Genomic DNA, 11,048 nt, shown 5'->3' with positions numbered 1-11,048 from the left:
TTACAGATATTTCGTAACATCCTCCTGCCAATATTCTTCGCATCTAAGGGTGAGTCGCATGCATTTATGTTCCTCCGGTCACTCAATCATGTCGTAGGACGAAAGGTCCGAATCGACACGAGTGATTGGTTGTATACGTAGATTTTTGCAACGGGCATAGTGACCACGGATATATTTATTATATCCGTGAGTAGTAACATGTGTTTTATTTATTAGCTCAGGCTAGATCTTCTTGCACATCGCGTTTCTCAAATACTAATAAACTAAAAATTTTCTTTTCTTTTTTACATTTCGCTTTATAATATAATATATATTAATTATTCGATTTTTAATTTTCAACAATCATATGATACAAAATATAAAATTTTAAATTTTAGTTCCTTCATATACGAAAATGTGTAAGAAGATATATCGCGACAGGTAGATTTCGGAATCAAAACAATAATATTGAACATTGTGTTTCTAGTTTCTAATTCGAAACTATGTTTTGATGAAGGAATCGCCTGAGGTTATTAATGTTAACTTTAATTTTTCAATTCAATTAGTTTATTTTGCATTTAGTATTTCTTGTTGTAAATAAATTTCTTATTTATTTTTCTTTTGCTTTATTATTATATAGATATTATATAGATATAACTTTAATAAAATTAGAGTCATTACATAAAATTTAAAGTAAAAATAGATGATGAAATAAAGAATATTAGTCCGTTAGAAAAAAAATAGATATTTATAATATTTTTTTAGTTTAGGATTTTCAGGTTTAACCCCTTCCGTGTCTATTGCCACGATCTCACTCACGTGCCCAGGTGTTACTTGGGTGAGAGAGAGGCAATAGGCATGATGACTATAGTTTATAAGTTTTTAACGGCGACTGACGATAAGTTAGTGATCGTGCACGACGTATTTTCCACATTGTGTGTGTTTGCGATTAGGCTGTGGAATTGCGTCGTTACGATTCTCATTTTTATTTATTATATTATCAATTATACGATTTACAATTTTGTTAATATTATCATAAAATTATAAATTGTAAATTGATACCAATTATTAAATTTTAGTAATGCCATTTTTATTGATAATTAAAATCGAGATAGATACGATTTTTTATCGCGATTCACGCAATGATCATTAGCCATCGTCAGTCGATTTCAGGAAAAGGTACGTAAATTTAGAGTGTGAAAGTAGTATCAAACTCGGGTGTCGGAGGCGTCCCGGGACGTTCTCCCTAGTGTAGGCTTTTTGCACCCGGGTGTAATGTGTGAGAACCGTGGAGTGGGTGTGTTGGTGTGATTGTTTTGCCATTTTTTAAATATAGCGCTAGGTAGGATAGGTAGTATACTTTCTGGTGTGCGTGTTAATTATAAGTAGGTAGGGCCGGGCAGGTTGTCACAGTCTCTGGTCGGGTAGGCGCGTTTTCGCGTGACAACCTGTTTCAGGAAATACAATTTGAAAAATCGAGAGTGGAGCTGAGATGAGTGGTCATCGATGACCACTCGTTTCTGGTTTTACTTATATCGATTTTTCGAATTTCGCGGTCGCGGTCGCGAAGTGGGCGAAACGAACGTGCGCTCGAGATTCTGCGCATGTGCGGACAATGGTCAGTAATGACTATTGGTCGTCCATGAGCACTCAGCTTTCGCGATTTAGTCTATTTTTTTTCTTTTTTTTTTTTTTGCGATTAGGAAATCTCGAGCCTAGATTTAAGTTTCAGCGGGTATTGCGCCCGAAGGAGGAAGACCGAAGAGGCCTCGACAAACTGTCACGAAGAGGGGCTGCAACGAATGGGTTCTCATCTTTTGGATCTTGACTGGATCCAAAGAATGGGAAGTCATTGTTACTACTTTGTCACTATGCTCGTTTTAGAATCAGTAGTAGTAGTAGTAATAGTAGTAGTAGTAGTAGTAGTAATAGTAGTAGTAGTAGTAGTAGTAGTATTTATGGCCGATGAGAATTCCGGCCCAACGTACAATCATCATGGGCAAATGGGCAATCGCGATTTTTTAATTAGTGTTGCGACAAATAAATTACGGTTTGCATTAGAGTTGCGAAATAACGATCGCGTTTGATTTAGTGTTGCGTTTAATGAGACATCGCGATTTTTTTTAATAATTTTAATTTTAATAATACAATTTTTTATAAAAAGTAATATTAAAAAATTTTACGTTTATTTTATTCCAAATTTTAATTATAGAGATATTAACTTTCAATTCATTTGCATTTGTATTAAATTTTAAGAACTAGTGTTGCGTTGAAAAGTAATCGCGTTTTTGAAAATAGTGTTGCGTCAAAAAATAGTCGCGTTTTTGAAAGTAGTGTTGCGCTATAAAATGATCGCGTTTTTGAAAGTAGTGTTGCGTTTATAAAATGCCCATGATTCTTCCACTAATATTGTGGAAGTGATCCTGTTTTGGGATCATAAAATGCAGTTGGAAGAGCTGCAAAAATGTGGTCCTACTTTTGGATCACAAAGTGGGAAAACGGGCAATCGCGATTTTTTAATTAGTGTTGCGACAAATAAATTACGGTTTGCATTAGTGTTGCGAATAAGTAACAATCGCGTTTGCTTTAGTTTTGCGTTTTATGAGACATCGCGATTTTTTTTTAATAATTTTAATCATTATTAAATTTAATAATATAATTTTTTTTAAATAATAGTATTGAAAAATTTTATGTTTATTTTATTTCGAGTTTTAATTAGAGATATTAACTTTCAATTCATTTTTATTTATATTAAATTCATTTTAAAAATTAGTGTTGCGTTGAAAAATAATCGCGTTTTTGAAAGTAGTGTTGCGTTATAAAATGATCGCGTTTTTGAAAGTAGTGTTGCGTTTATAAAATGCCCATATTCTTCCACTAATATTGTGGAAATGATTCTGTTTTTGGATCACAAGTGTGGTCCTTATAGCCTTTTCTGGCTATCATTCTTTTTCAGCGCCCCTAACTATTATAGCATTTGTTAATGAAAATACTGCTAAAAAATTTATTCATTTGAATTTTAAACTCTCGTACTATTATATAAAATTGTTTGCATTATCCAATAAAAATATTAATTTATTTAGTATTATAAATTAATATTCTTATTACGATATATTGATACAAACACAGTTGATTTATTTGGAACAAATGACAAATAATTATTCGTTGTCAAAATTAAAATTAAATTTTTTTCTACTATTTCCCTAAAATTGAATAAAATTTGTTAGTATTTTTGTATTTTTAATTATGAGACAATTGAATAAATATTCGGAATTCCTGTGTGAAATATCAAAATAAAATTTTTAATTTATACTATATATAATTTTTAAGATATCTGCGATTTAATTTAAACTTAAATTTAAGATTTAAATAAATTTTAAGTCTTAAATTTAAGTCTTAGGTTTAAGTTTAATGTAAGATAGATATTTAGATTAAGTTTATTGTAAGCACATTCGGTAAGAAGATACGCTTCTTAACGTAAAATCAACTCTATATACACAAACATTTATTCATACATATTTTCAATCTATTTACTTCCTTTCTTTTTCTTTTTCTTCTTTCTTTTACTTTGCATTAAATAGGAGTGTATCTTTAGTACGGATGATGCCAGTAGGATATATATATATATATCATAGATTTAAGATGTAGTATTAAGAATATAGATTAAGTTAGATAGACTACGACAGATAATTTATTTACCAATTGTATCACATTTCTTTTCTATGTATAAGATTTGATTTGTAGATAATTAATTGTATTATTTAATGTACTGCTCACTTTGTTCAATAAATTCAACCTGATGGGTCTCGATGCGTAGTCACCTCCCCGTGGGTGAGACCCGGTAATTGACATCGCTTTTCATATTTTTCATTTAAAAAGATATCTTGATTTCCCTTCGAAAATTTTTCGAAACGCGATGGCAAGCCAAGAACTACGCACACCTTCAAACTAGTCTAAAATGATTGCCTTAAATTATTTTTATTAATTAGCAATGGATTAGATTGAAGGTACTAAAGTCTTTTCGTAAATGACAAGATGCGCGCATCTTAGATTTAAGATCTAAGTTTTAAGTATAATATAAGATAGGTTTAAAATTTAGAATTAAGTCTTAATTTTAATATGTTCATCATAATTTATTATATTTCGATAAGATGCGTGCGTTTTAGATGTAAGTCCTAATATTAAGTATAGAATAAGATAGATTTAAGATTTAGAATTAAGACTTAGATTTTAAATGATTATACTCGATGTAAATGATAAGATACATGCACCTTAGATTTAGGTCCTAGTTTTTTGAATAATGTAAGATAGATATAAGATATACGTAAGATATATATATAAAATAGATGTAAAATTTAGTATTAAGATCTAGTATAAGTTAAATTTAAAATTTCATCGATGGACATCGTTGGACATCGCTGGACATCGCTGGACATCGCTGGACATCGCTGGACATCGCTGGACATCGTTGGATGACGTTGGACAACGTGGGATCATGATGATTAACATAGGATAATGATTTTAATTTCCTTTTTATAATTTCTTATATTCGATCTATCAATGGACATCGAATGTCATCAGTGGACATCGTTGAACATCGTTGGACAGCGTTGGACGACGTTGGACGACATTGGACGACATTGGACGACATTGGACGTCAGTGGACGATGTTGGATCAAGATAATCAATATAGATTACGGATTTTACTTTTTTTTTATAATTTCTTATATTCGATGTATCAATGGACATCGAATGTCATCAGTGGACATCGTTGAACATCGTTGGACATCGTTGGACGACGTTGGACGACATTGGACGACATTGGACGATATTGGACGTCAGTGGACGATGTTGGATCAAGATAATCAATATAGATTACGGATTTTACTTTTTTTTTATAATTTCTTATATTCGATGTATCAATGGACATCGAATGTCATCAGTGGACATCGTTGGACAGCGCTGGACATCGTTGGACAGCGTTGGACGACGTTGGAAGATATTGGACGACATTGGACGTCAGTGGACGATGTCGGATCAAGATAATCAATATAGATTACGGATTTTACTTTTTTTTTTATAATTTCTTATATTCGATGTATCAATGGACATCGAATGACATCAGCTGGATATCGTTGGGCATCGTTTGACATCGTTGGACATCGTTGGACATCGTTGGACATCGTTGGACATCGTTGGACATCATTGGACATCGTTGGACATTGTTGGACGTCGTTGGACATCGATTGATACCGTTAAAAAGGATTTAATTTCCTTTCTCTAATTTCTTATATTCGATGTATTAATGAACATCGTTGGACGACGTTGGATCACGATAATCAATATAGATAAGGGATTTTAATTACTTTTTTATAATTTTTTATATTCAATGGATAATTCTTATAACCACGGAAAATGTTGGACGGCGTTGGATCATGATAATCAATATGCGACAAAACTTTTAATATTATTAGATTTCTTTATTATAATTTGTTATATTCGATTTATCGATGAACAACGATGGACATCGATCGACGACGTTGGACGATAATCAGTGTACGACAGATTTTAATTTCTTTTTTTATAATTTCTTATATTTGATGGACAATGTTGGATGGCGTTGGACGACGTTGGATCACGATAATCAATATAGAATACGGATTTTAATTTCTTTTTTATAATTTCTTATATTCGATATAACGATAGAATATGTTGGAAGGCGTTGGATCGCGATAATCAACATACGATATAGCTTTTACTATTATTAGGTTTTTATTAGGTTTTTTATATTTTGTTATATTCAATGTATCGATGGATGACGTTGGATGATATTTGATCACGATAATCAGCATACGACATATATTTTAATTTCTTTTTTTATTATTTTTTATATTCGATGTAACGATGGATAATGTTGGATGCCATAACGATGGATATAGATCGACGACGTTTGATCACGATAATCAGCATACGATATAGATTTTAATTTCTTTCTTTATTATTTCTTATATTCGACGTAACGATGAAAAACAATGAATATCGATAAATAACGTAGGACAATGTTGGATCACGATAATCAATATAGAATAATCATTATAGGATTTTAATTTCCTTTTTATAATTTCTTATATTTGATGTAACGACGGACAATGTTGGACGGCGTTGGATCACAATAATCAATATACGATATAGCTTTTAATATTAATAGATTCCTTTATTATAATTTGTTATATTCGATGCATCGATGGACAACGATAGACATCGATCGACGACGTTGGACAATATTTGATCACGATAATCGGTATATGATATAGATTTTAATTTCTTTTTTTATAATTTCTTATATTTGATGGACAATGTTGGATGGCGTTGGACGACGTTGGATCACGATAATCGATATACGTAATAAATTTTAATTTATTATAATTTCTTATATTCGATGTAAATCATAAGATGCATGCATCTTGGATTTAAGTATTAGTTTTAAGTATTATTTTTAAGGATAGTGTAAGATAGATGTAATATTTAGTATTAAGATTTATAAATAATTAATTGTATTATTTCAATGTATTCGTCAATTTGTTCAATAAATTCAACCTGATGGGTCTCGATGCGTAGTCACCTCCCCGTGGGTGAGACCCGGTAATTGGCATCGTTTTTCATATTTTTCATTTAAAAATATATCTTGATTTCCATTCGAAAATTTTTCGAAAAGCGATGGCAAGCCAAGAACTACGCACACCTTCGATCTAGTCTAAAATGATTGCTTTAAATTATTTTGATTAATTAATAATGGATTAGATTGAAGGTACAAATAAAATTTTTTTATATTCGATGTAAATGACAAGATGCGCGTATCTTAGATTTAACTTCTAGTTTTAAATATAATATAAGATAGATTTAAGATTTAATATTAAGACTTAGATTTTTATTGTAATTGATTATCCTCGATGTAAAAGATGCATGCATCTTAGATTTAGATCCTAATTTTTTAAATAATGTAAGATAGATATAAGACGTAAGATAGATGTAAGATAGTTATAAAATGTAAGATCGATGGAAGATAGATATAAGATAGATGTAAGATATATATTAGTATTATAATAGATGTAATATGTTTTATATGTTAATATGCATGTGTTTTAGACGTAAGTAGTAATATTAAGAGTAAAATAAGATAGATTTAAGATTTAGTATTAAGATCTAGAATAAGTTAAATTACGATTTCATCGATGGACATCATTGGACATCGTTGGACATCGTTGGACATCGCTGGACATTGTTGGACATCGTTGGACATCGACGATGCTGGACGATGTTGACAATAGACGACATGGAACTGTATTGAATCACGATGATCAACATAGGACAATGATTTTAATTTCCTTTTTATAATTTCTTATATTTGATGTTTCAGTGAATATCAATGGCCATCCATTGACATTGATGGACGTCGTTGGACGACGTTGGACGACATTGGACGATGTTGAACGACTTTGGATAACGATAATCAACATACGACATAGATTCTAATTTCTTTGTTATAATTTCTTATATTCAATGTATCAATGGACATCGTTGGACGACGTTGGATCACGATAATCAATATAGAATACGGATTTTAATTTCTTTTTTATAATTTCTTATATTCGATATAACGATAGAATATGTTGGAAGGCGTTGGATCGCGATAATCAACATACGATATAGCTTTTACTATTATTAGGTTTCTTTTTTATATTTTGTTATATTCAATGTATCGATGGATGACGTTGGATGATATTTGATCACGATAATCAGCATACGACATATATTTTAATTTCTTTTTTTATTATTTTTTATATTCGATGTAACGATGGATAATGTTGGATGCCATAACGATGGATATAGATCGACGACGTTTGATCACGATAATCAGCATACGATATAGATTTTAATTTCTTTCTTTATTATTTCTTATATTCGACGTAACGATGAAAAACAATGAATATCGATAAATAACGTAGGACAATGTTGGATCACGATAATCAATATAGAATAATCATTATAGGATTTTAATTTCCTTTTTATAATTTCTTATATTTGATGTAACGACGGACAATGTTGGACGGCGTTGGATCACAATAATCAATATACGATATAGCTTTTAATATTAATAGATTCCTTTATTATAATTTGTTATATTCGATGCATCGATGGACAACGATAGACATCGATCGACGACGTTGGACAATATTTGATCACGATAATCGGTATATGATATAGATTTTAATTTCTTTTTTTATAATTTCTTATATTTGATGGACAATGTTGGATGGCGTTGGACGACGTTGGATCACGATAATCGATATACGTAATAAATTTTAATTTATTATAATTTCTTATATTCGATGTAAATCATAAGATGCATGCATCTTGGATTTAAGTATTAGTTTTAAGTATTATTTTTAAGGATAGTGTAAGATAGATGTAATATTTAGTATTAAGATTTATAAATAATTAATTGTATTATTTCAATGTATTCGTCAATTTGTTCAATAAATTCAACCTGATGGGTCTCGATGCGTAGTCACCTCCCCGTGGGTGAGACCCGGTAATTGGCATCGTTTTTCATATTTTTCATTTAAAAATATATCTTGATTTCCATTCGAAAATTTTTCGAAAAGCGATGGCAAGCCAAGAACTACGCACACCTTCGATCTAGTCTAAAATGATTGCTTTAAATTATTTTGATTAATTAATAATGGATTAGATTGAAGGTACAAATAAAATTTTTTATATTCGATGTAAATGACAAGATGCGCGTATCTTAGATTTAACTTCTAGTTTTAAATATAATATAAGATAGATTTAAGATTTAATATTAAGACTTAGATTTTTATTGTAATTGATTATCCTCGATGTAAAAGATGCATGCATCTTAGATTTAGATCCTAATTTTTTAAATAATGTAAGATAGATATAAGACGTAAGATAGATGTAAGATAGTTATAAAATGTAAGATCGATGGAAGATAGATATAAGATAGATGTAAGATATATATTAGTATTATAATAGATGTAATATGTTTTATATGTTAATATGCATGTGTTTTAGACGTAAGTAGTAATATTAAGAGTAAAATAAGATAGATTTAAGATTTAGTATTAAGATCTAGAATAAGTTAAATTACGATTTCATCGATGGACATCATTGGACATCGTTGGACATCGTTGGACATCGCTGGACATTGTTGGACATCGTTGGACATCGACGATGCTGGACGATGTTGACAATAGACGACATGGAACTGTATTGAATCACGATGATCAACATAGGACAATGATTTTAATTTCCTTTTATAATTTCTTATATTTGATGTTTCAGTGAATATCAATGGCCATCCATTGACATTGATGGACGTCGTTGGACGACGTTGGACGACATTGGACGATGTTGAACGACTTTGGATAACGATAATCAACATACGACATAGATTCTAATTTCTTTGTTATAATTTCTTATATTCAATGTATCAATGGACATCGTTGGACGACGTTGGATCACGATAATCAATATAGAATACGGATTTTAATTTCTTTTTTATAATTTCTTATATTCGATATAACGATAGAATATGTTGGAAGGCGTTGGATCGCGATAATCAACATACGATATAGCTTTTACTATTATTAGGTTTTATTAGGTTTTTATATTTTGTTATATTCAATGTATCGATGGATGACGTTGGATGATATTTGATCACGATAATCAGCATACGACATATATTTTAATTTCTTTTTTTATTATTTTTATATTCGATGTAACGATGGATAATGTTGGATGCCATAACGATGGATATAGATCGACGACGTTTGATCACGATAATCAGCATACGATATAGATTTTAATTTCTTTCTTTATTATTTCTTATATTCGACGTAACGATGAAAAACAATGAATATCGATAAATAACGTAGGACAATGTTGGATCACGATAATCAATATAGAATAATCATTATAGGATTTTAATTTCCTTTTATAATTTCTTATATTTGATGTAACGACGGACAATGTTGGACGGCGTTGGATCACAATAATCAATATACGATATAGCTTTTAATATTAATAGATTCCTTTATTATAATTTGTTATATTCGATGCATCGATGGACAACGATAGACATCGATCGACGACGTTGGACAATATTTGATCACGATAATCGGTATATGATATAGATTTTAATTTCTTTTTTTATAATTTCTTATATTTGATGGACAATGTTGGATGGCGTTGGACGACGTTGGATCACGATAATCGATATACGTAATAAATTTTAATTTATTATAATTTCTTATATTCGATGTAAATCATAAGATGCATGCATCTTGGATTTAAGTATTAGTTTTAAGTATTATTTTTAAGGATAGTGTAAGATAGATGTAATATTTAGTATTAAGATTTATAAATAATTAATTGTATTATTTCAATGTATTCGTCAATTTGTTCAATAAATTCAACCTGATGGGTCTCGATGCGTAGTCACCTCCCCGTGGGTGAGACCCGGTAATTGGCATCGTTTTTCATATTTTTCATTTAAAAATATATCTTGATTTCCATTCGAAAATTTTTCGAAAAGCGATGGCAAGCCAAGAACTACGCACACCTTCGATCTAGTCTAAAATGATTGCTTTAAATTATTTTGATTAATTAATAATGGATTAGATTGAAGGTACAAATAAAATTTTTATATTCGATGTAAATGACAAGATGCGCGTATCTTAGATTTAACTTCTAGTTTTAAATATAATATAAGATAGATTTAAGATTTAATATTAAGACTTAGATTTTTATTGTAATTGATTATCCTCGATGTAAAAGATGCATGCATCTTAGATTTAGATCCTAATTTTTAAATAATGTAAGATAGATATAAGACGTAAGATAGATGTAAGATAGTTATAAAATGTAAGATCGATGGAAGATAGATATAAGATAGATGTAAGATATATATTAGTATTATAATAGATGTAATATGTTTTATATGTTAATATGCATGTGTTTTAGACGTAAGTAGTAATATTAAGAGT

General features: G+C 30.1%; 1 long non-coding RNA gene across 1 annotated transcript in view; it reads left to right on the top strand.

Moving 5' to 3' along the window:
* The window catches only part of LOC133666818 (uncharacterized), an 11,639-nt gene extending 1,155 nt beyond the window's left edge, over positions 1–10,484 (top strand). The window contains exon 2 of the long non-coding RNA XR_009831505.1: positions 7–10,484. This is a non-coding gene — a long non-coding RNA (uncharacterized LOC133666818). The remainder of the gene's footprint in view (positions 1–6) is intronic.
* Positions 10,485–11,048: the final 564 nt, after the last annotated feature.

This window comes from Apis cerana, linkage group LG10, assembly GCF_029169275.1.
Source record: "Apis cerana isolate GH-2021 linkage group LG10, AcerK_1.0, whole genome shotgun sequence".
NCBI lineage: Eukaryota > Metazoa > Arthropoda > Insecta > Hymenoptera > Apidae > Apis > Apis cerana.
This window is presented reverse-complemented; position numbering and strand designations above follow the sequence as displayed.